The sequence below is a fragment of the Halichoerus grypus genome, chromosome 7 (assembly GCF_964656455.1).
Source record: "Halichoerus grypus chromosome 7, mHalGry1.hap1.1, whole genome shotgun sequence".
Classification (NCBI taxonomy): Eukaryota; Metazoa; Chordata; class Mammalia; order Carnivora; family Phocidae; genus Halichoerus; species Halichoerus grypus.
Genome location: NC_135718.1, coordinates 145542469 through 145567057, shown reverse-complemented (window position 1 = coordinate 145567057; position 24589 = coordinate 145542469). Strand labels below are relative to the sequence as shown.

At 42.3% G+C, this 24589-nt stretch overlaps 1 long non-coding RNA gene across 2 annotated transcripts in view; it reads left to right on the top strand.

The window, feature by feature from the left end:
* Window positions 1-24589, top strand: part of LOC118539236 (uncharacterized) — a 27191-nt gene extending 2602 nt beyond the window's left edge. For both annotated transcript variants that reach the window (XR_004919065.1, XR_013449970.1), the window contains exons 2-5: window positions 2222-2305; window positions 15669-15805; window positions 22055-22253; window positions 23764-24589. This is a non-coding gene — a long non-coding RNA (uncharacterized LOC118539236). The remainder of the gene's footprint in view (window positions 1-2221; window positions 2306-15668; window positions 15806-22054; window positions 22254-23763) is intronic.

Here is a 24589-nt window from a genome sequence, read left to right as displayed (position 1 = left end):
CCAATGCTATTCCAGCCTCCAAGAACACCATCAGTGGCTTCTATATCTGAAAATGGAGATAAATTAGAATAACTTGTATGTGTGTGAGCTTTGATTTTTTAAATTCTTTCCTTCTTTCCTTCATTCAACCAGTACTTTTTTAGCATCTTTTTTATTAGCAAAACATTCCCTTATATTCAGAATAATAGCCTAGGGACACAGGACCATGTGAACACTCTGCTCATTTTGTAGATGGGCAAACTGAGACAGTTAATTGTGGGTCACCCTGATTCCTGGTGGGAAAATAGGGTCTAGAGATTAGGTCTTCTGATCCTCCACCACAAGGGCCCCTTTTTCTAGAATAGGTAAGGTATACAAAAGTTTGTATATGTAAGGATCAGATTGGTGAAGATAAACAGTTCTGGCTTTGGAGCTAAGAAACATGAGTTCCAGATCCAGCCCAGCCCTAACTAGCTCTGGGGCCTAACAAATAACAACATTTCTCTGAGCCTCTGCTACAGAAAAAAATGAAGTGATGAGCATAAATGACTTCCAAAGTGTCTCCAAACCCCATCGTTCCAAAAGTCTGACTCCCTAGAACTAAGGAAACGGTCCTGAATGAAGAAGAGTCTGGGTCTTTCCATCTGGCTTAGCTACAGTGTGGCTTGCAGCATTCAGCCTGCACAGCCCGTGGGTTGACTGCCCTGGTAAAGCAGCAGGAATATTTTCTAGGTTGATCTGTCTGTGTAGGTACACCAGAAAGCAACCTAGAGTGTCCTTATTGAGTGTGGCCAAGGGCCCCCAAATAGCCCACGATACCTTGTCACTGGCCTATAGGGAGATCTCCTAGAGTGAAGACACCTTTTGGTATTGATTTCTCTTCTTTCTTTCTTTTTTTTTTTTTAACTACCTGGGATATTCAATTACCAGTGTTTCACTATGTGATGTTCACCCACCTTGGCAGGTCACCCATTAGCACTTATTAAAACACTGGCATAGATGAATTGATCAAATTAGCCCTATGCCTCCTACTTAAGTGAATAATTACCCGGAGAACCTGGGACTCAAATGGTGGGGTAGAGAGAAAGAAGGTTGGAGGCAGTGTCTAGGAGATTCAGACAAGATACCAGTGGTAGTGGGGGTAAATAAAGGGAGTGGGGCCTTGTAGGGAATAAATGAAGCATTGCTGATAATAAACTTGATCAATGTGCCAGGACAGCTGCAGGAGTTCAGCTTCTTTCAAAAAGAAAGAGGACTAGCGTTAGCAGTGGCTAAAGTCTTGGGACTGGAGGAGATGCCTGGAGATTACTTAGCCCAGTGACCTGGTTCTGGACACGAAATTACTTGTGTCATCTAAAAGAGAAAATTCTATTATCTACCATTGATTTAGTGTCCACTATGTGTCAGATATTATTTCTAAACTTCACAACAACCCTGAAAAAGAAATATGATGATCTCCATTCTATGTGAGAACCTGAGAACTTTGCCCAAAGCCACGTAGGAGAGCTCGGGTTTCTTTAACCTGACAGTTGATGTCTTCTCCATTCTACTGCAAGCCCTATCAGTGCCAATCTTGCAGACCTCCAAGGAGGAGAGCTTAGTAATATTTTCCACTGACTCTACACACAGCCAATGATATTGATACCAAGGGAGGTCCTTGCATTGGGTATAAAGCCCCTCTATATCCAGTACAAGTCTTCTTCTTTTCATTACGTCTTCATTGAAGATAAGGCCCAACTGATTAGAATTCTTTCTATGCTGCCTCTTCATAAAAATATCCTTCTGGGTCCCGATTTTGGGGAAATAAACTTTTGACTTTAATTGTTGGTAATTGTTTTTGGTGCTGTGATTTGAACTGTGGGTTCTTGGGTGGGTTTGGGCAGTGATAGTAAGGGGCCTCTCCTGGTCCAAGTCCAGCCTACCCATTGAGTTTCATTATAGTAGTCCGTCCACAATGTCCCCCAAGCCCTCTTGTCCCTTCTACTGCTTTTAGTGTGTACGCACCTTTGTTATGACACTTGCATTAGCACTTTACTTTGTTATGGAGTAGTTTGTTCACTAGACTAATTTCCTCTATTAAGTGGAGACTGAGTATTCCAAATGGAGCAAGATAATTTGCAGTAAGATTCATTTCTGTGTTGTCCTTTCTGACGTAAGTTGTTCCTCCTTTACATCCCAAGAAGATAGCCAAACCTTTCTATTACCTTGACTGAAATATTTATTAGTGGCTTTTGTGTTACAGGGCCCAAAGCAGATGTTACCAGACCCCCAGAGGACAATCTAAGGAGGTTTTTGTGATTGGAAGCTTCATCTGTGTAAGTTAGAGGTAAGTTTTCCAGTGTGGGGGAGATCCAAGTGTTCGGATAAATAGAATCTGCTGGACTGGGGTTGGGGAAGGAGTTTTTCTTGAGAGGAGACAAGATTCTGTAAGTTCTGTAAGCAGTGAGGCATACCTCACTATGACTCTAAGGAGAAGGCAGGCTCTCAAGGGGAGTGGTTTCTTGGTTACTTACACACGCTGGACAGTATTTGAGCAGAGGTTTGGCAGAGGACAGTGGGGCTGTCTACATTCATAGACAATGAGCAGGCCATCAAAAACTAGTGTTCACTAAAGGTCAAAGGCCTTTCTCAGAACTCTGGACTGGTTTAGACCCCAAGACTCTTCTATGAACCTAAGATAAAAAGCAGCCTGTCATAATAAAGATTAGAATTTACATTTACCTTGATGAGTGAAGGTCTCAAGCAGATTGAATTTGATTTAAAACAATAAAAGAACTCTATATTTCTTCTAGTTGAAAATAATAAAGTAAAAAGCAATACCTAATACCTTCATCTTTTCTCACCCTACCTTAACCATCATACAACTTCTCTGGTTCATAATGCTTCTCAGTATATCTTTTGGGTTATTTCAGCAGCCTATGACCAACTCAAGTTTGGTGAGTTGCTGTAAGGACTCACTTATTCTTACAACAAAGTTTATTATAGCAAAGATTAACAGCAAAAGCAACAGGAGAAGGATACACATTGGGTGGAGTCTAGAGATGTGAGATATAGGCTTCTGAGTCCTGCCCCATCTGGGGCCATGCAGTCTATACTTTTTCTCTAGAAAAACTACAGCGACATGTGTAGAATGTCTCTGCCCAGGGAGGACCATTCCAATCTCAGCATCTGAAGCTTCTAAGGAGGGCTGACCATATAGGTATATACTTCTATGCAGTTAGCCTTGCTAACCAAACTCCCCTAACAATGAAACCAGATACATCATGACTCTCGCTAAATAATCTTGCAAAGTCTTGACTAGCTGGTACAGCATGCCCCCTTTATCTAGGCATATACAACATCATCAGTCAGTAACGCGAGAACACAAGGAGTTGCCCAAGTGTCAGTTATGATTCCAGCCTTCCCTGGACGTGAAATAACTCAGCAACCAGACTTGCTGTGTCAATTTCTTCTCCATAGTTGCTAATTAAATGCATGACATTTATAAAGATATAAGAGAACTACTAGAATTGTCAAGTATTTAAATACCACCGTATCATTACCTGTCTTTCTGTTCTGGATCATTTTTTAAAATATATTTTTTAGGATTTTATTTATTTATTTGAGATGGTGGAGAGGGACAAAGAGAGAGGGAGTCTTAAGCAGACTCCAGGCTCAGCGTGGAGCCCAATGCAGGGCTTGATCTCACGACCCTGAGATCATGACCTGAGCCAAAACCAAGAGTAGGACGCCAAACTGGCTGCACCACCCAGGTGTCCCTGTTCTGGATCATTTTTTTACATGAATAAACACATACACACACAAACACACACAGGCCTTTTTAATTACTTCATTATATGCATGTTAAACCATTGAGAACAACAAAACTTAATTGAAGTGTGTTGTTGATATCAAACATGCCACCTCACTCACCAGGGTACTCTCATGGCTGGGTTGGAGCTCCTCCCAAGTATGTTCTCAGAACTTTATACTTTTCTTACTCACATCTCATCCATTTGTATAATTAATGCTCATTTATTGATGGTTCTCCCTCTCTAGAAGGTGAGCATCTTGGGTATCCAGACTATGTCCTGTTCATAGATATAAACTCAGCACCTGATGTAGGACCTGGGCCCTAGTAGGTGGTCAATAAATATTTTTCAAAGAATGAATAAATGAGTGAGTGAATGAATTTTTCTTGTCTGGCAGCTCTAAACCCTCAATTATGATCCTTTCCTGAGCAAACATTTTCTGCCTATTATGGATCCTTGTAATTCAATGGTCAAAACTGAATATTACATGTAAACTCTCCAGGCTCTACTGTATTATTAGGTGGAGACTTTCTTCCCAGCATCTTCTAGTTGATAGGAAAAATTCTGGAGCTTCGCCTGACATTAGCCCCCGAAGATTCAGTCTCAAGCACCTGTCATATGCCCAGCACATGAAAAGTCCACATGAGACTCAGAAGTCCCACATTTCAAGCTCAATTCCCCAGACACCCTATTTCTCCCACATTTTACCTTCTTCCCACTCCCTTTCCTTTGTTTTTGGCTTTTAAAAAATTTGACTTTTTTTCTAAAATTTCCTTCTCCTGTTTTCTCCCATAATTATCTTTTTTGTTTGTTTGTTTGTTTGTTTAATGGGGAGCCCATGGGCTGCCTCTCCCTCTAGGAACTGACAACACTGCTAGGTGGGGCTACTGCTTGCACAGGAAATGTAACACAGGGGATCCCATGATCCTTGAGAGTGGCCCAGACACTAGCACCAGAAACTCTGAAAACCTAAAAGCCAAGAATAATGCATTAGAATTTTCTTGCTCCCCCCAAATTCATGTTCAATAGTGAGATCTCTTTAAAAAGGGCTTCAAAAATAACTTCAGCATTGGTGTATGTAGAGTAATCTAGGGTGGAGCCCACATGACATACTTGGAACATGAGAGGAAATGATGACTCCAGAAGATGTCAGATTTGTGGTGCAACCTCTAGTTCACCATCTACACACATTCGGCTGTGGGCTACTGGGGCAGGAACTGTATCCCTATCTCTATATTTCCAGTCCCTGATATAGTGCTTATGACAGAATAAGTGATTAAAAATTATGGGTTGTTTGAAAAAAAAAGAAAACTTCAAAAGTAGTGCTTGCAAAATTTGAAATCTAGTCAATTAAATTAATCCAAAATATAAAGCATAAAACAAACAAGTTTCTTTTCTGTTCTGTCAGTATGAGGGAGAGATAAGGCAATGTTCTTAGATAATCAGTGTCGTGAACTTGGCCCTCTTTCATAGGTCCCAACTAAAATATATTCAAAGTATGCTTATAATTTGCCCCTAAAGTTCGAGGCAGACTAGAACAATCTGTGGTCCCATTTTGATTTGTATTGGAGGGGGGTGCAGGATGAGGAAGGAGAACAGATAATAGAATCCATACTAACTTAAGGAGAATAATGTGTAAATACCTCTTCCTCCCATCACCACCAACCCCATCCCAAAACATATTCCATCACACTGTATTTGAATCTCAACCTTTCTAAACCAAAACTACATGGAACATTTTTATTTGAGCAAATATATTTCTTACTTTGGTCAACTCATAATCTTTCCTAAATGAGGATTCTTTATCCATACTGATAACAAAAAAAATATTTTTAAAAAATCGAAATGCTGGACTTCCAAGAAATAAAATCACAAAAGTTCCTCTTGCCCATTGTAACCTGCTTTATAATCAGGTATTCAGTGGAGCAAACTACAGTAGACTCTCTTGAAATGAAACTGCCTGGATAATCATTATTAAATAAGAAAGACTTATTTTGTGCACAGCTTGAGCTAAAGAAAACATAACAGCATAGGTAGATGAGCTTTTGAATTCCATGGACTTGGGTTTGGGTCCCAAACTAGTACTACTTTACTAGTAGTCTTATATTGGTCAATGTACTTAGCTTCTATGAGCTTACGTTTCTTGCTTTGTAAAATGGATATATTGATAACTATTTCATTATTTGGGGTAAGGATTCATTTAAATAAATGAATTTATGTAAATTTCTTTTTTTTTTTTTTTTTTTTTTTTAAAGATTTTATTTATTTATTTGAGAGAGAGAGAATGAGACAGAGAGAGCACATGAGAGGGGGGAGGGTCAGAGGGAGAAGCAGACTCCCTGCTGAGCAGGGAGCCCGATGTGGGACTCGATCCAGGGACTCCAGGATCATGACCTGAGCCGAAGGCAGTTGCTTAACCAACTGAGCCACCCAGGCGCCCGAATTTATGTAAATTTCTGGGCCCAATGCCTGGCACATAAAAAGTGGTCAATAATTGTTAGCTATTATAAGGATGGAATGAGGTTCAAGGGATGATAAAATATAGTTCCCACCTTTAAGACGCCTTTCATCTAGTTCCAGAGTCAAAACCAACATTCACAAAACATGATGAATACTGAAGATTAGTATTGAAACAAATGTTAAATTATTTGATTGTAAGGATTAGGGGATTTGTCAGTGGGGCTTGTGTATCTATGAGTACCAATGCTGAGTTGCAATGTATCATCTTTTTTGGATATTAAATACAAAATGAATTTGATTACATTTATTAAAAAATTAATTAAATTTTTAAATAGATTTCTTACAGATTACAAATTAAAAATAAAAACACTTGATGTATTTTTCATCTCAACTCAAGTATTTCTAAATATTTGGACATCTAAGCAAGGAGGGCTATTCTTTCCTGCATAATTTAAGGACACATGTTGGTTACATGTGGAGGGTATTTCAGGTTGATGGACTAAAAGTGGCTCCTTTGCAGTTTTCTTGTGGGTCTGAGGTTGTTATTATGCTGTTGGTCACAGCTCCCAAGAATGGGTCACGGACAAGGGGCAAGACTGTAAACCAGGATACAACCCATAACTGAGTACATATTCCTAAATTCAGACTCTCTTCTGAGTTTTTGTTGGGTGAGGGTTCAGGGAACACATTCATCAAATGCTGTTCCAAGCACAATGTCAACCCTCCCCATAATTTCGGAGTAAACAGACCTCAGTAAGTGACAGGTATAAAATATTGTGGACAAGGTCAAGACCATTAAGAGATCCTTGAAGAACCTCATGTACTCACTGGGGTAAGAGGAGTCATGGCAGGCCCCTGTTTCACAGGGAGGTCACTGCCTGGAGGCATGGGACCAAAGTGCAGGACAAGACATAGTGATTGCCTGTGGTCAGGCGTGTGAGCCCTGCCCCCCATTGGGCTTTGACACTGGCTTGTCGCCAAGGGCTGCAGCTGCGTTCCATCCCCCCACCTCCCCCAGCCTATTTCTGGCTCTGGATTGGGACATAAATATTCAACACTATCTCCAGGAAGAAGTTTACAATCAGAGACTATTGGGGTTGGAGGGGACCTTAACGGTCACCCCATCAAAGGACCATCCTGAAGTGTGAGTCCCTTCTGCTCCGTCTTTCCAAGTAGCTGATTAGCTGTTGTATAAGAATAGCTGCTGATGGGGATTTGATCCCTATATAGATGCGGGCTTCTCTCTCAGGACTATTCTTGCAAATATCAATCCACTTCTAGATTGGATGGTCCTTGAGGACTGACTGTGTGCTATTTACCATCATAACCACGATGCCTAGTGCAGAGTCTAGCATTTAGTAAGTGCTGGTTGAATTATAATAATAGTTAACAGTTATTGAGTGCTTAGTGTATGCCAGACCCTATACTAATCACCTTCCCTGCATTGACTCATTTAACCTTCAAAACAGCCCTTCATGAAAAGTATTCTTCTTATCCCTGTTTTTGCAGAATAAAAAACATTAGATTCAGAGAGACTAAGTAAATTGCCTGAGGTCATGTAGCCAGTTAATGATAAAGTGGTGATTTAATGCAAGTGTGCAGCTCTGAGGTTGAACTCTTAATTGTTAGTGTAGATAAATGAAAATAAATAAATAAATACACAAATGAAAAATCAGTAGACCTGTAACTTCTACCATTATTCTTAAATCTCCATTTGTGGCTGGTCTAATGCTTTTTCATATGACACGAGTCATATTTCAAGCCAACCTCAGGTCGTTTCTCCCTCTTCTTCCCTTTTTCAACTGCGCATCATTGTTTATATGTTCCTTGTAGGAGTAGTTCCAAGTACCTTCATCTTCATCACCCATCTTATATGGACTCAGCTAGTGAATTTCCTTTAAATGATCTTGGCTATTAATATCAGATCTTTTACCTGGTAGGATTTTGAACTGCTTGCCCTTCCTCTCATTTGGCAAGCGTCTTCCTGATGGGCACTTTTGATGGGCCAAGCTTCTTTCAAGGATGGAGTCATGCATGCCCTGCAAAGCCAGGATCCAGCTGCTCACTGACTACTTACTAGCCCCCATGCCCTGTTGTGCTACCTGGGTGATAAGATTCTGCCCAATTGTACCCCCCCACACACACATAGACAGCTGGCTCTTCTGCAGATGCTGCAGTGGTGAGCCCCGAGGCACTCTCTCACCTCGAGTCCCTGGACCCAGAGACTCCATCAGCATGGAGCCTCATAGAAGATTACGTGTTTAATACAAATGACACATCTGAATTTTCTTTTATGTCATCTGGGGTACATTAGGTATAAAACTGATACACACACACACACACACACACATGCATCAGTTGTGTCATTGGATGCTCCTAACAGCTGCTTCTAAAGTGGGTTGAACTGGGGCTACATGACTTTCAAAGACAGCACAGCCCATCAGTGACAGATCAGGAGCCAGAACAAGGACTTGAGACTTCCGGGCCCCCAGCCCCAGGCTGGGGCTCCTTTTGTTGCACCACACAGCTTTCGAGTCCAGATGTCTAGAAAGCCACTTCCCACTTGGAGCCCTGCAGGCCTCTCCACTACTGATTTAACATGAAGCAGCTCTGGGAGCTGAGTTATAAATAAAACTCATGTTGGCTCTAGGAAGGAAGGAAATCAAGTATTCTGCCAAATTGCCATTTTTCACGAGGCCCTGACCAGCCCACTTCTTAACAACCCCTGGTTTCTCAGGTTGGTGCAGTTTCTCACCTCTCCCTCTTCTTTCTGCATTGTGCCGGGGTGGAGGTGACTAGGGAAGTTGAAGCATCGATGTCCCTCTACCCATATTGCTCCATTTTCATCTTACTATTCTTGTGCCTCCTAAATCTTGTGTGAAGCTAACAGGAAAAAGTCATCTATTTGGAGAAAACACATTCCGTGGCTCTACAAAGGAAGCACATTGTCTAGGGAAAATTAAAAAGGGAAGCATCTTGATCATTTATAATAATGTCCCCCCCACCCCCACAGACCTCATCCATGCAGACCTCATCCATGCAGCAGGCCCTGAAAACAGGCATGCTTACAGAGGTCAGGCAGGTGGGCCAAGGAGTGGAGCAGGCCAGGTGTGAGAAATGAATGGAGAAAGGTGAGGACTGTGCCATATCAGAAGGTTCGTGTCCAAGGGGGCAGCTGTTCACTCCAGTTAATTGTTGCTGCCGGAACTTCTGACTTGTCAAGAGGAGCCAGACATTAGGGTTTATATAAATTGTTAAATGTCTGCAATGAATTCAATTAAAAACAACAAAATGAAGGCACCATGTGGGACATGTGTGTCTCCCGGTTCTCGTTCTGCAACTCTGCAATAGGAATGCTCTTATAGATGAGGCAGAAGCTAATATTCCATTGTATAGAAAAGCTGAAGCCAAGACGGTTGAAGCACATTGTCCCATGGTACCACTGGCACATGGCAGAGCTGGATTTTGTCTAACTCCAGAGCCAAGCTCTTTCCACTAGGTTGTGTTGCCTCCCATACCAACAAGGACATTGAAACAAACCAGTCTCAACTAACAAGATGGGGTATTGACACATGGATCCTAAAAACAGGCAATTGGTCTACAAGTTACCACCTCCCAGAAATTCCTTGTCCTCTCTGGGCCTCCATGTCCTCATTGGTTAAGCGAGGTACCAGGATGAGAGGACAGCTGAGACCTCCAGATTGGGACTGCATGTCTGCTTTGTGAGGTATGGTATCCCCACACCCTAGCACAGCACGTGGCATGTAGAAGACCCTCCATAAACATTTCTTGTCTGAATGAGAATCTTACAAAATGCATTGTGAAGTACCTACAATGTCTAAAAGAAAGGTTACTCCATCCATTCATTCGTTCAATTTGCAGAGAGGTATTGAGCACCTGCCATGGATGGAGTGATGTTCTATGGGCTCCATGAGACTGCATAAATGAATTATTCCTACATAAGGAGGATAATAATGATAAGAGCCAAGCTTTGTAACACTCATCATGCATATGGTCAATACTGTCCCAAGCACATTGTATATAGTCATTTATTTAAATCCTTGCAATATCCTATTGGAATAGGGTCTATGATTCTTATCCCCACTTTACAGGTGAAAAAGCTGAGGTGAAAAGAAGCTAAGAAATATGCCCAAGGCTACACAGCTAGTTCAGCCGAGCCCAATTTTAACATCAGCTGTCAGGCTGCAGGGTCCACGTTCCTAACCACAGTGCTACACACTTGTCAAGAAAGGAAGAAAAATAGCATTTTAAAATATCCTGCTTCTTGCCAGGTACTGACTTAACTAGACACTTCTGAAAAACACTAAGGATTTATTTCTTATAGTAATGCAATAGGTTGATACTTTTATCCCCATCTTCTTATCAACTTGCTCGGTTGCCCAGCTAGCAAACTATAGCACAGGCTAGAAATGACAAGGCTGCAAGTGAGGGCCGGTGACACTGCCCAGGGAGTTCACAGAAAGGGGACTTTGGGTCCAGGCCAGGGGAAGAAAACCCCGTTCTCTGCTCCCATTGCTGTCACATTTGGCTTCCTGTTGCTTTGGCCCCTGGATGGAGTCATTGCTGAGAGCTTCACCTTCCCTGGTGGCCCAGAGGGCAGCAGTGGCCAATCTGGGGCCCTGGACCTCAAGCCCCTTACTTGTTTGTGCTTCCAATAGATTATCTGTGTCAGGCTCATGATTGGTCATCCAAAATTCTTTCCAGAATTATCTGGTATTTCCACTACAATGCAGAGGTGCTTTAATTCCTAGTACAAAAGTGGATTTTCTCTGAAGACCAGACTTCTGAGGAGCTAAGGGTCTGCTTCTTCCTCAGATGGGGAGGAGGCACTCAGGGCAAGTAGGCAGGGAGTGGGGGTGCCCCAGAGGTCTGGTCTTGGAAGTGTGGCTGGGCAGAGAGGAAAGCAGTTCATCATTGTTTGGGTTGGTGAATGCCTGGCCCCAGAGCCAGGCCTGGGTCTGTGTGGTCTTCGGCCGGACAGTAAGCCACAGTGGCAGGGCTGTCTCCCAGGATTAAGCTCTGGGAGTGGACCTCCAGGCTGTGGCCTGGGATGGGAGCGCCCTCAGTTAATAAATGAAGCAGAAAGCATTAGCCCTCTGGGTTCCTCTGACCCTGTGATTTGCTTGATTCTCCAGGAATAAACAAAATCCAACTACTACCCGATTCAACATGCAAAGTGTTATCTCCAGCTCAGAGAGAACTGAATGCAAAAGCCATTGTGTCTAAACATTGACCAGATGTGTGAAAAACTTATTTTAATGAGGGACGCTGTGACTCACTAAAGCAGTAAAACATGGGTCCTGATGTTTTAAATTACCTTTTGATGGTTTGAAAAATCCATGTGCTCTTTTAGTGGAAAGACCACATTGGAACATTGGAATCTGAATTCATGGTATGATTTTCAGACAGAGCTCTTGTGTGCTTAAAAACCATCACTCAGGGACTTGGGGGCTGAGAGCAAAGCTTGACTCTCTGCCCCCAATTCTGGTCTTAAAAAAAAAATTATTGTCCTCTCCTGCATGTCCTGAGCTTTCTGTCCACTCCCCTGCCAGGATACTTGTCCCGACCTCATCCCCATTAACCCCACTTCCAGGTTAACCCCTAACAAGTCTCCCTGCTTCCCACCTCACTGTCACTTGGAGGAATGCGGCCACACAGATCCTTCCTTTTTGCCTTCCTACTCTGCCTATGGGCTTCCATTATGCCTTCTTACTGGTGAATGCTCGAGTCCTATGCCATGTTGAGTAATCCACTGGAATTTAAAACATGAGGAAGACTGAGTGTCTCTACTTGGAGACTTAAGAGGAGTGGAGGAAGAAGGGCCTGTGTAATGAACTGAGTGTTGATGTTCCCCTGTTCCCCCCCAATTCATGTGTTGAAACCTAACCCCTAAGGTGAAAGTGTCCTGAGGGCGGAGCACTTAAAGAATGGGATCAGTGTCTTTGTAAAGGAAACCCCAGAGAACTACCTCATCCCTTCCACTATATAAGGTTCTAGCAAAAAGATAACCGTTCATGAACCGGGAAGTGGGTTCTGAACAGACAACAAAACTGCTAGTGCCTGGATCTTGGACTTCCCAGCCTCTGGAGCTGTGAGAAATAAATGCTGGTTGGTTATAAGTCATCTAGGCTATGGCATTTTTGTTATGGCAACCCAAATGGACTAAGACAGCATGTAAACCATTGAATGCAATATAATGTAAATTCTATTATAGAAATGTATGCAAGGTTCAGGTGGAAAACTCAAAGATGAGAGGGATCAACTATACTTAGAGCAGGTAGTCATGGAAGGTTTTCTGGAGGAGATGGTATTTGAGTTAATTACTTAAAAATGTAAGTCGCTATTCCCAAGAGGGAGAAGGCAGAAAAGGACATTCCATGCAGAGGCTTAAAGAGAACTGTCACATAACAGAACGTGAATATAAGGTGGGGAGAGACAAGGCTAGGGAATCAGGACAGGCTGGATTATGCAGGGTGTTAAGTGCCATACCGTGGTCTTCACATTTAGGTTTCAGGGAGCCAGGGAAGGATTTGAAGGGGGGAGAAATATATTTGGGTTTTCATTTTGAAAGGTCACCATGGTTGTAGGGGGGAGGAAAGAAAGTAGCAAGACTGTCAGCATGGACATGGAGTTCAATGGTCCATGAAAGAAACAGTAAGTCTTAAATCGAGAAGGTCACAGTGAATGTGGAAAGAAGGGCTTGATAGAAAAAGTGAAGAAAAGGAGAATCAACAGTACCCAGATGGTGACCAGAATTGATGCATCAAAGAAAGAGAAAAACAGGGGTCAGCTCCAAGGTTTCTGGCTTAATGAATGATGCCAAGATCCACTCAGTCACAAGAATAAGAAAAACAGAGGAGCAGATTGAAGGAAGTAGGATCATGGGTGGTCAGTCCCATGGGACACTGAGGCAGACATGTCCAGTAGGCAATTGACAGTACAGATAAGGCATTCTGGGGAGCCCTGGCCTTCAGCCACTGACTGAGAATCCGGATCAAAATGTTATGTTTAAACCATAAGAGCGTGTGAGATCCTTAATGGGAAACATAACTCCATGCGTCTATCAGAGATGCCATGTGACCATAGCCCCCACAATCTTTATGGCTTTGCCCTGTCTCCTGTGGACAGTCTGACACTTGGACAAATGTATCATTTTCTCCTTGCCCTGCTTATGGGCACAGAGCCATACTGCATTTCAGATCCCATCAACACCCTAGATTTCTGGATAACGAAAACAGCAAATATATGTAAATGAGCTGTACCAAATGTCTCGAGAGGGAATAACTCCCCTCCAGCCTTATGTAGGAGCACATGTAAAACAAAAAAAAACAAAAGCAGGAGGGCATCCTGGGGCTTGTTGATCCTGGCTCTAGGATTGACTGCTTAGGAAGTATGCAAAGCCAATAATGACTTATGTCCTCAAATATTACTTATTATTCACATAGCATAATCACAATAAATACTGAGAGGAGCCCACACACTGTTTGTTTTGCCATTTGAACCACAATTTAATGTCTATCCAGAATGGCATCTCCATAGAAGAGCTATTAGTTTGCCGAGCTAAGCGATATTTAAGGAGCAGTCAATTCTACAGATTCTTTGTGCTTAATTTGCAGCTAAGTTCCAATTAAACCTATGTTGTATTTCATCAAGTTAAATTGCAGCAACTGTTGAGTTAGGAAAAAATGTAAAATGACTTTGTCCGGTACCCAGTTAGACTGTGGTTTGCCCTGATCATGATTAGCGAAGGATATGGGGATACTTGGAATTCTAGAGCATAAGTCCATACTCGTTCTATGAGAAGGTACGATTATTTATGTCTAGACAGTAAGTATTTACTAAAGACTCACAGTCTGCCTGGGCATTGTGGAGATCTCCAAAAATATACACAATATAGTTTATTGCTCCAAGAATTGACACTATGGAGAGTGCTATTGCTGAGGGCACACCCATGAAATGTCAGTTGGGGTCATTCCGGCTGTCATAGTGATCAGTTGTCTAAGAGTAGACCAGGTTGCTTGATAATTGATCTGTTTTCCTTGTCCATAATATAAGAGATAATAACACTTGCCCCTCTCCATCTTTACAGGGCAGTTATCCAATGGCTAATGTCTACAAAATGCTAAATGCATTCCAGCACTATTTAAAAGATTGTACACATATTAATGAATTCAGTCTTCACAACGTCCCCCAAAAATAGATATTATTCTAGGGGGGCACTTGATGTAATGAGCACTGGGAGTTATACGCAACTGGTGAATCACTAAATTCTATCCCTGAAACTAATAATACATTATATGCTGACTAAATTGAATTAAAATTAAAAAGTAGATATTATTATCCTCATTTTGCAAATTAGGAAACCTGGGTGGCTCAGTTGGTTAAGCAACTGCCTTTGGCTCAAGTCAGGATCTTGGGGTCCTGGGATGGAGCCCTGCATCGGGCTCTCTGCTCAGTGGGCAGTCTGCTTCTCCCTCTGCCCCTCCCCCTCTGCTCATGTTCTCGCTCTCTCAAATAAATAAATAAATAAATAAAATCTTTTAAAAAAAGGAAACTGAGGCACAGAGAGTTTAATAAAATCCTGCTGGTGAAGATTATTTTATGAACTGCCCACAGCTCTGAGGGTTAGAAAGTTCTTTCCATGTTGAATCCAAATCTGTCTATAACTCCTACCTGGCTGGTCACACTTCTGTCCTCTGGATCCAAACAAAATAAAGGTAACTGTTCTTCCCCATGTCAGCCCGTCAGTATTTGAGGATAGCGGTCATGTCTTTTCTCCAGTGTTCTGTACTCAGCTAAGTAACCTCAGTTCCGGAAACCATTGCAAATATATCCACTTTGAAGGGGTCCCTCCTGTGCTATTATCTGAGCGGTAGACACCATGCAGTCAATGTGCCAACAGTCAGAAAGCGTTCCTATTTAGCATTAAGCAGATCACTCCCCATCCACAAAATGGAGAGAAAAGCTCGTTTCTGTAAGCATTGCTTCTTTGCCTCTTCTTAGCTCATACCGGTAATACTAAGACCCATAAATATATCCTATCTCAGTCAATAATAAAGACAGCTAACATATATTATGGCTTTTTACCGGCCAGTCACTATTCTGTGATGTATGTTTTAATTTAATGAATCATCGCAACAAACCTATGGGTTAGATGCTATTTTTATTCCTGTTTCAATGAACGAAGAAACAGGGCACAGAGCAGTTAGGGCTTGATGCTGTACCCTGCAGCGTAGGACTGCGCAGGGACTAGCTATTCGGAAGGACGGATGATGCAGAAGTACCACAATGGCTTGAAAGAGTACATTTTTCAGGAACTCATAGAGTATGGTTTTTAATAGGCACTTTTTTAGTATGTACTTTGTCTTTTTTGTCTAAGCAACCTCTTGTCTCGTGAATCTCTCACACGATTCTCAGATTTGAAGTTGAATATAACAAGAATGAAGTACTTCCTTGAACTCAGACAAGACCAACCACCTAGGGGCCTCCAGTCAAGCTCCGCTAACATTCCACCTGCCTGGCTGATCAGGACCTGCCCCAGCAATGAGCCACAGGTCAGTTCGAGAAAAGCCCAAGGTCAGTGGGAGACAGGTTGTCAGCCCAGGAAAGGTGTGTTATGTGGTTGTGAAATGTGGCCTCTGCCCTCGAGTATGTTTCATGATGTCAGGGTGGCATTTTTTGGAAGATACTTTTGTATCTTGGAAACAATAAATAGGTGTGTATTACCTACTTGTCTTATATCTGTCTATCTATCTATCTATCTATCTATCTATCTATCTATCTATCATCTATCTATCTATCATCTATCCTTTGTAGTTGGTATCTGGACTTTGTAGTTCTAGCATCTGTTTCACCTAAGAAGATGGGATTTTAAAGTGAAAACATTCTTGGGGCACCTGGGTTAAGCGTCTGACTCTTGATTTCGGCTCAGGTCATGATCTCAGGGTGGTGGGATCAAGTCCCGCATCCAGCTCTGCACTGGCATGGAACCTGCTTAAGATTCTCTCTCCTTCTGCTCCTCCCCACCTCTAAAAAATAAATAAAATAAAGTGAACACATTCTTGTAGGGGGGCACAGTTCTGCCCCTTTAGTGTGATAGCACAGGAAGAAAAAACAGAATTCTAAAGAAGAAAAATCCCTGGAATAAAAGATCAACTGCAGGTGATTAAAAAAATGAGGGTAGAGGTGGGAGAGGTACAGAGAGAGAGGAAGGAAGGAAGAGACAAACTTGGATAACCTAAGAATCTAAGAAAAGGAGGGTAAAATCAAACCCAGCCCCCAGGACCACAAAATGTCATCCCCTAAACACATGGCCAAATGCTGATGCCTACATAATCATATAAACTATTTCTAATGTAGTAGCTTGACAAGGGTGAAGAGCAGATTCATCTGCCAGTGGAATGGTCGATCCAGGTCTCCAAACTATTATCCATATTAATTTGAAGTGAAAGCCTGCTACTTAAATCAGTGTGGAAAGAATTTTTCACAGGATATCTGAGTAATTGCCTGCCAGATACCATGCTGCTTTTTGGGGGGGCAGGCGGGGTGGGGGTGGCAGGGTGGAAGTGTGATGACCATGTTTCCCAATGACCTGGCTGTAACCTGGCCCCAGCCCCCAGTGACCCACATCTTTCCTTTCTCCTTTTTCTCTTCCCATCACCCAAGCAGAGAGGCTTCTCTTGCGGATATAAAGTCACAGACATCTCCCTGGTCTGCAGAATGAGGCAAAGCTACTCTTTCCTTTTGAGCAAACTCCTGGTGGCTTGCTCTGGAAGGACACCACTGGCATTGGGTAACTTCAAGTGCCATGGCAATGCATTTCCAGGCAAGATGGGCACACCCCACTTTCCCTGGTGGTATCTCGCCTTTCAGTGCAGTTAGCACTCAGCAAAACCACACGACATAAGAGAGGATTGCATGTGTTTCCTTCCATGGCCACCCCAAGGCAGGGCAATCATTCCATCTTAGGGCCCAAGCTGGCCAGATAATGGGCAAAGTGAGAACAAGCTGGGATTTGCTCCCTGCATCATCCACCAGCTGTCTGCACAACCTCAGAGGCAGACCTGACCTGCTTTCATGATGGACCGTGATGTTAGGAGAAGGGAAATCCAGCTGGATGAATCAGTCCCAGGTGGACTTTTCAGGCAGCAGCATCTGGAGACTTCATCTTCTGGACTGCACATGGAACACGCTCGGTCTGGAAGTCATTAGACACAAGCCCAGATCACCCTGATGTCATCTTTAAAAGGTGACCTGATCCCAAAGGCATAAAACTGACCCTTACACGACTCTCCCAAACTACACGCTTATGGCTGACCCTAAATTTCCAGCAGATGCTCTAATCTTTTCACCACTGCCATGTTTGGAATAGTCTTTGGGGTACCTAAGCACACTAATGAGCTACTGCTGAGCTTAACTTCAACTTTGACTTCAATGCAGCCGCCAGCCAACATTTACCAGCTTATTTCAGCGTAAGCCGGGGTTAAAGGGCTAGCTCCTTTTCCACATCCCTGACACAAAACGGATGCTACTATGGGCAACCAGGGAGGCCAGTGGTATGGGATCAGCAGCCCCTTCTATGTGGGATCAGGAGCTACAGAGCCCATGCCACACCTGAGCTCAGATTACTGTACATTGCATCCATTAACTGGCTCTTCCTTTTGCTAGGAGACCCACCAGGGGGCTAACACTCCACACAGGAGTCCCACGGACCCACCTGCTCTTGTGACATTGCTTTATATAGACCATCTTGGCAACCATCTCTTCTAGCAGTTATCATAGGGAAGTTGCCAAATAACTTCAAAGCAATGCTAGCAAATTTGCTTCAAAGCAGAAGGGCCATCCACTTCCTTTGCATTTCTCCCTCTCTCTTTCTTTCTTCCTTCCCTCCTTCCTTCCACCCTTCCTCCTTCCCTCCCTCCCTTTCTTCCTTCCTTCTTTCTTTACTTCCTTTCTTTCTGTTACAGAGTTTCAAACTTTACCTTAAACCTATTGATTTAGTTTAATAAACCCTTGATGTGTTAATGTTGTGCCAGCCAGTTTTGTAACCACTGATCTAAAATGCCTTTCTTAGTTTTAATCTAGTTGTAAGAGTCTACAACATGAATATGATCACAGGTACAAACTTAGGTCTATAATTCTCTGATTGTGTTATTCCCTTGGCTGGGTTGATAATCCCCTTTCTCTGCTTCTTCATAATGAGTCAGGCATGAAGAAAGGCTATGCTGTAATTGCTGTCCCACTTCCACAGGCTGAGAATCTATGGATGATATCTGTACTTGTGCTTTCTCATTTGTAAAAGCAACTTCCTAGTCCTCCCCCTAGATCATGATTTATCCACAGAAGTGTTCACTGAAGCAGTATAACAGAATATATTGGAAATCAATAAATTCCAAACATCGAGAATTTATTAAGTACATTATGACACATCCCTCAACACAACGCTATGCTGCTTTAAGATTATATTTGCAAAGAATCTTGTATAGAAAACCTCTTTTTGTAGTGAGTACTTATGGTATAATATTAGCAGAGAAATAGTGCATAACATTTTATACATAATATCATAACTATTTAAAATATGCATGGAAAAATAATGAAAATAGATTCACTAAGATATTAACAGTGGTTTTCTCCAGGTGGATGTATTTTTATATTTCTAATTCAATTTCCCTAGATTAAAAAAAATTCTACAGTGATTATATTAATAACTTCTATATTAACATGTCAAAGGCTATTCGACAAATTTTATGTGGATATTATGAGAATAAAATGAGATAATAAATGGAAGGCAGCTGAAAAAATGTGGTAAGCATTGTTGTTTTTATGGTGATTACTCAACTTCAGGGGAAGCAGTAATAAAACCTTAATGTAAAAATTATCCAAGAACAGATTGTACCATCTCCATAGACAGGTGATAACTGTATGTCAAATTAGCACATCACCCTTCCAGTTCTGCTTAAAATGATGATGTCAGTCCTTAGAAACCTCAGTGGAGAATACTAATCTGTACCTCAGAGGTGAAGTATGCTATGTCTCAAGCACCTGATGTCTATCGGTGTACTTCACATTGTCCAAGATCACTCTCTGGGGAAAGTGCACCATGGCTTGGCTCAGGCTCCCTTGGTCCAGGGAAGGCTGGTCCAGCCCCGACTTCAGGGACTGTCCCCTTAGCACCTTGGGCAGTGGAAAGATCTAGGGATGGGTGAGCTCTGGATTTCCCACCTTCCGTGCCTTCTCAGCTCTGATGTGCACCTGGGTGAGAAGCATAACCACTTTGGGAGATGACATTTGCCCAGGCCAGATGCTCAGCTATAATATCTCTTCCTCTTCTTTCATGTCTCCCAGGGGGCATAATCCCAGTCTCTAAATATAAACTGTGTCATCTTAAAATATATACCCTCTTCTGCCAGCGTTTTTATTTTCTCCCAGATGACATTACCCAAGTTTCTATTAATAAAGATAAGGCCAAGGGGGCAAACATGGCTCTCTCCTCCTCTACCAGGGGGGCGTTAGGGCTCCAGGTGTGCAGACATGAGCTGCCCCATTGCCTTTCTCTGGGAAAGTCTGGAAACTTCTCTCATGAGACTCTGGCAGGTGGCATTAGCCATCTGGGACCACACACATGCTTGCTACTCATTTTCACATTGTAATCAGCCTTGACCACCAGCATTGCACCCATAGAGAAGAATCCCTGAGGGATGGACCCAGCAAGGAGGAGTGAACAGTAGGAGCCCCATAAACCCAGCCAGGCCCCAGCTGTCCAGCATAGCTGCCACCTACACTTTCTGATTCCCACCATCAATGGCAGGGCTAGCCCTTCCTAATATCAGGAAGGTGCCAACGCAAGAGCAACCTAATGGCCCATACAGCCCTTGTCCTCACCTCTGGCCTTGCCCCAGGGAACACACAGGGAAGAACTCGATACTCATTCTCACTGATCTCTGCCCATACCATCCAAGAACCTCCAAATAAACCCTGCTTACTCCAGTTCTAATAATAGCCACTTCGTATTGAGAGCTTACTATGGGCCAGACACTTCAAGCACTTATGACTGATCTTCACAATATCCCTATAAGGTGACCAGTATTCTGTTTAATAGATGCAGAGATCAAGGCTCAGAGAAGTTAAATAACTACCCCCCGTCACATATCTCGATGTGGTAGTATCTGGGTTCAAACTCTGACCCACTAGACTCTAATTCTCCTAAACCATTTCACTTTCTTCCAGTGTACTATTGCAAGTGTTTTCAAGACTTTCAATAACTTCCCATCCTCCGAAAGTAGAGGAGTGGGGTCAAGGACATGCTATACTTATTTGCCCCAGGTTCACTTGAAGTGACCGCAGTGAGCCGGACATTAATTTGTAGCTATCCTTTCTGCAATTGAGAAGGACCGAAATGTTACCCGAGCTGCCCTGGTGGGGATTATCCTTTCGGGGACTTAGGACATCAAGCAGTCTTCTTAAAAGGGGAACTGAGGCTGTGCGGTATCATTTTATACCGGAGTGCACAAAGGCTGAGGGAATTTGGTTCTAATATTAACAGCTCAGGGTTCCTCTTGCCAGAAAGACCAATGTGACAAATGTCCCTCCTGAGATAACGCGTGGGCTAGGATATAAGTTTATGGGAAGAAAAGACCCTACGAAATGATCCACTAGCTAATGGCTCGTGAAATCTTCACAAGGAAAGTCAGACCAGATTGTCATCCCAGGACGGCAGCTTGTCGCTGGGCCTCTATTGCTCAAAAATGAACTTGAATGGGTTCTGGGAAATTTCTCGTCTAGTTATATACATCATGGGGAAAGAGTGGTTGTCGTGGCACTGAGGGTGTCAGCTTGTGCCCAGTTCCCTCATGACCTTCTGCCTAGTATCTTAGCTGGGACTGCCATTCTGATTCAAATGGAGAAGCTGGGTGGGGGGACCCAATCAAATGTGATGGGGAGGGCTGGCCTCCATTCAGTGCAACCCGAGTCAGGGCAGCCCTCTCTGGAAACTGGCGTCACAGCCCTCTAGTCTGTCCTGTGGACCCGCAGTCAAGGGTCCTGACCAGCAGCCCTGGCTACGTTAAGGCATTTTTTTTTTTTAAATCACATCTACATTCCCCATCTTCTATCCTCATGTGTATTTTGGTATATGTTGTCAGAATCCAACTCAAACAACATATTACGAGTTACCTAATCATGGAGTGAAAATAAGGAGAATCAAAAGGACTTATTCCCTACACCCTGGAAAAGGTCACAATCTCAAAAAAAAGGCACAAAATAAGTTACTAGAGGAATATAACAGCAACCCAGGATATGATGCTGTGTCATTTCCGAGGAGGAAGAAGTAATGTTCTCTCCGAAGACTGATTCTTACAGCAGCACGTGGGAAAGAAGCATCACAAGTCACTGGAGCAATGTGGTATTATCCACACTCTTTATGGTGGCATGAACACTATGAGCACTGAGGGGGAGAAAACAGTATAGGCCTTCCCCTTTGGACGTACAAAATAAATTAGAACTGGAAAAACAAATGAATTAAGTATTTAAAAAGAAAACCACAGAAAAATGGCAAGATAATAATAGAAAGAAGTGATCTGAAACCTCAAGAGGTAAGAACTTTTTAAGTATAAAAGGAATGGAAGAAGTCTCCAAGGAATCTGGTCAATTACAGATTTGGGTCCTCCAAAATTTAAAAGTTCTATGTGCTTAAAAAGTCACTGCAATATATCCTCAAATGAAAATATTTTTCCCCCAGTTAATTCAGAACAAAACTGTAGCAAGCTGGACTGGCAAAAGATTAATATCTTTATTCATCTCCATAGCGCATGGCAAATGCCCAGTCAACCCATTAGAGGAATGGGTTCCTCATCACTCCATTTTGCAGACGAGGATACTGACACCAAGCAGCAAAGGAACTCACCAAAGGGACAAGAGAATTCACGGCGGAGCTGGAGCCAAATTCATGGGGCTCCTGGCTCATGGGCGGGACTTTTCCACCTGTTATCAGCTGCAGAACCGCATGTGAGTTTCTTTAAGCAGGGACTGGGGACTAATCACCTTCTCCATAGAAAGGAGGATGACCACCCGTAGCACAACTGCAATCAGGTCTGAAACAAACTGAATTTTTGGAAAAGATTGGGATTTCAGAGAGATGGTTATTTATCTCAAAGAAAGTAAATATTATGTAACAAGGAGAACTGAAAAATGATTAGGCTGCAATAACCCCTCCAACACAAATTTATATACGTTGTTGTTCTTTATTATGTAGCTGTTCTTTTTTTAAATTTAATTTAATTTTATTGTGTTATGTTAGTCACCATACGTAGCTGTTCTGAAGTATAATGTTGAGAAGACAGAACACATACTGATTAAAATTAGAATGTGCTAATAATCTTAAAGAAGACTTATTTAAATGCTCATAATGTGTTAATGTTTAGTTTTTGATAATAAATAAGGAAATTATTATAGAAATCTTTTGAGGGATTTTGGAAAAAGTAACAATACATTCAGAGTAGCATATACACACATGCACACACACACATGCACACACACAGAGGGAGTAATATGTATATATGTATATATATATACATATATATATATATATATATATATATATATATATATACATTGTTTCTATTCCATGGATTCTAAACAATGGACTGAGTGTACTTTGTAATCCTTCTGCTACATATATACACATTTAGGTTATAATAACCTGTGATGTGTGCATTCTCCTGGGAGAAAGAGGTCAGGGTGATAAGGTGAGCTTTATGATCCCAAGTCTGGCGGATAATGACTGTCAGACAGAGAAGAATTAAAAGAAAAATTTCCATAAGCCCCAAATGCAGCATTCGAAAGCAACATTTAAATCAGATCATTTCATATTTTTACAGAGGAGTCATCTTTTACAGGAAAAAATTTTTTTTTCTCCAACACATGAAGGACAAAAAAATGAGACCCATGAGAATGATTCTTCCCAATGCAGCTATTTAATTGATCTATTTGGAACTCTTATAGCATGTTGCTGCATGCTAATTGGAAGTCATTTTAAAGCAGAATCAGCTTGGATCACAATTGATTTAATGCAGGGTAGCTGGTTTGCCCAACTTGGGAGGAAAGTATGCATGAAAACCCGGCTTTTACAAGCCCCAGGGAGGGAGCATTTATTTGGATGAGGCAGAACAGCAAATCTAGAAGAGCAGGGATGACACAGACGTTGGCGGCCTTTCGGAAGTGACCTGCCAAATCTTCAGTTACTCACTCCTCACATCCCTCCAGTGCGGGGCGACAGACCCGCGGAGCTCACTCTGCCCACAAACCCTCCCTGCTGGAGATTTCCCAACCCCAGTGGCCATGTTCACAATGTGCCTTTTGGAAAAGATGGGTTGGATAACTCCCAATTTACCATACTGACTCTAGATACCTGACAATAACACCACTAGAACCTCCTCTTGCTGGGTTATAAAAGTTTGCTTTCTTTCTTTTTTGTTTTGGTCTTTTTAAAGTGCACCTAAAATTCAAATTATTTCAGGAGGAGGAGTTAAATGTGCTGCCCTGAAAGATGACACCTTGGGACTTTGTTAGCTCATCTGTGAGTATGAATACCTACCGGAAAACAAGAATGATGCTCAGCCAGGTACCCGGATATTGGGAGTAGTAAGATCATCATGAAGGAGAAAAAGGGCAAAAGAAGACCAGGACAAGCCTGAGCTGGGCTACATGGACCTTGTCTTTCACCTTGAACGTGTACAACATAAGGGACCAATCTCTGATCTGGGATTCTAACATTTTCTCTGTTGGACTTACTGTGCAGCTCAGGAGGGGAGAATCATCATTTACCACCTGTAGGTATTAACTGTAAAATGGATGCACCAAGAGGATAATTTTGCTTCCCCAGATATTTAACTGCTGAACTTGGCAGTGCCATAATCGTGTTAGGTAGGCAGTATGGCACACGCCTCTCCAACCCTCCACAGCCCCCTTCTCTATCTGGTACTTTCTTCCCCAAACTCTTCTTCGTTAATATTCAAAATGCGTATCTTGATGTGAATGTTTAATAAACAATTTCAGAAGCAGATACCGTATTTAATGCCATTGGATAAGTTTGGCAATAGGACCTTTCTTTTGGCATTGTGGCTTCGTTGAAATGAATGAATAGTGACAAAGTGTGACTGTGTAATATAACCAGGGAATTTAGTATGGAATTGTATACTTTTTTTCCCCAAAGACAATGTGTGTCTCTTTTGAGTTTAAAATTGACTTTAAATTTCCAGTTACTGAAAGTTTTGCTGAGAGGCTAGGGTGATACAGACATCATGCAAAATAAGTGTAATAAAAAATGGGCGATTGGCTAATTA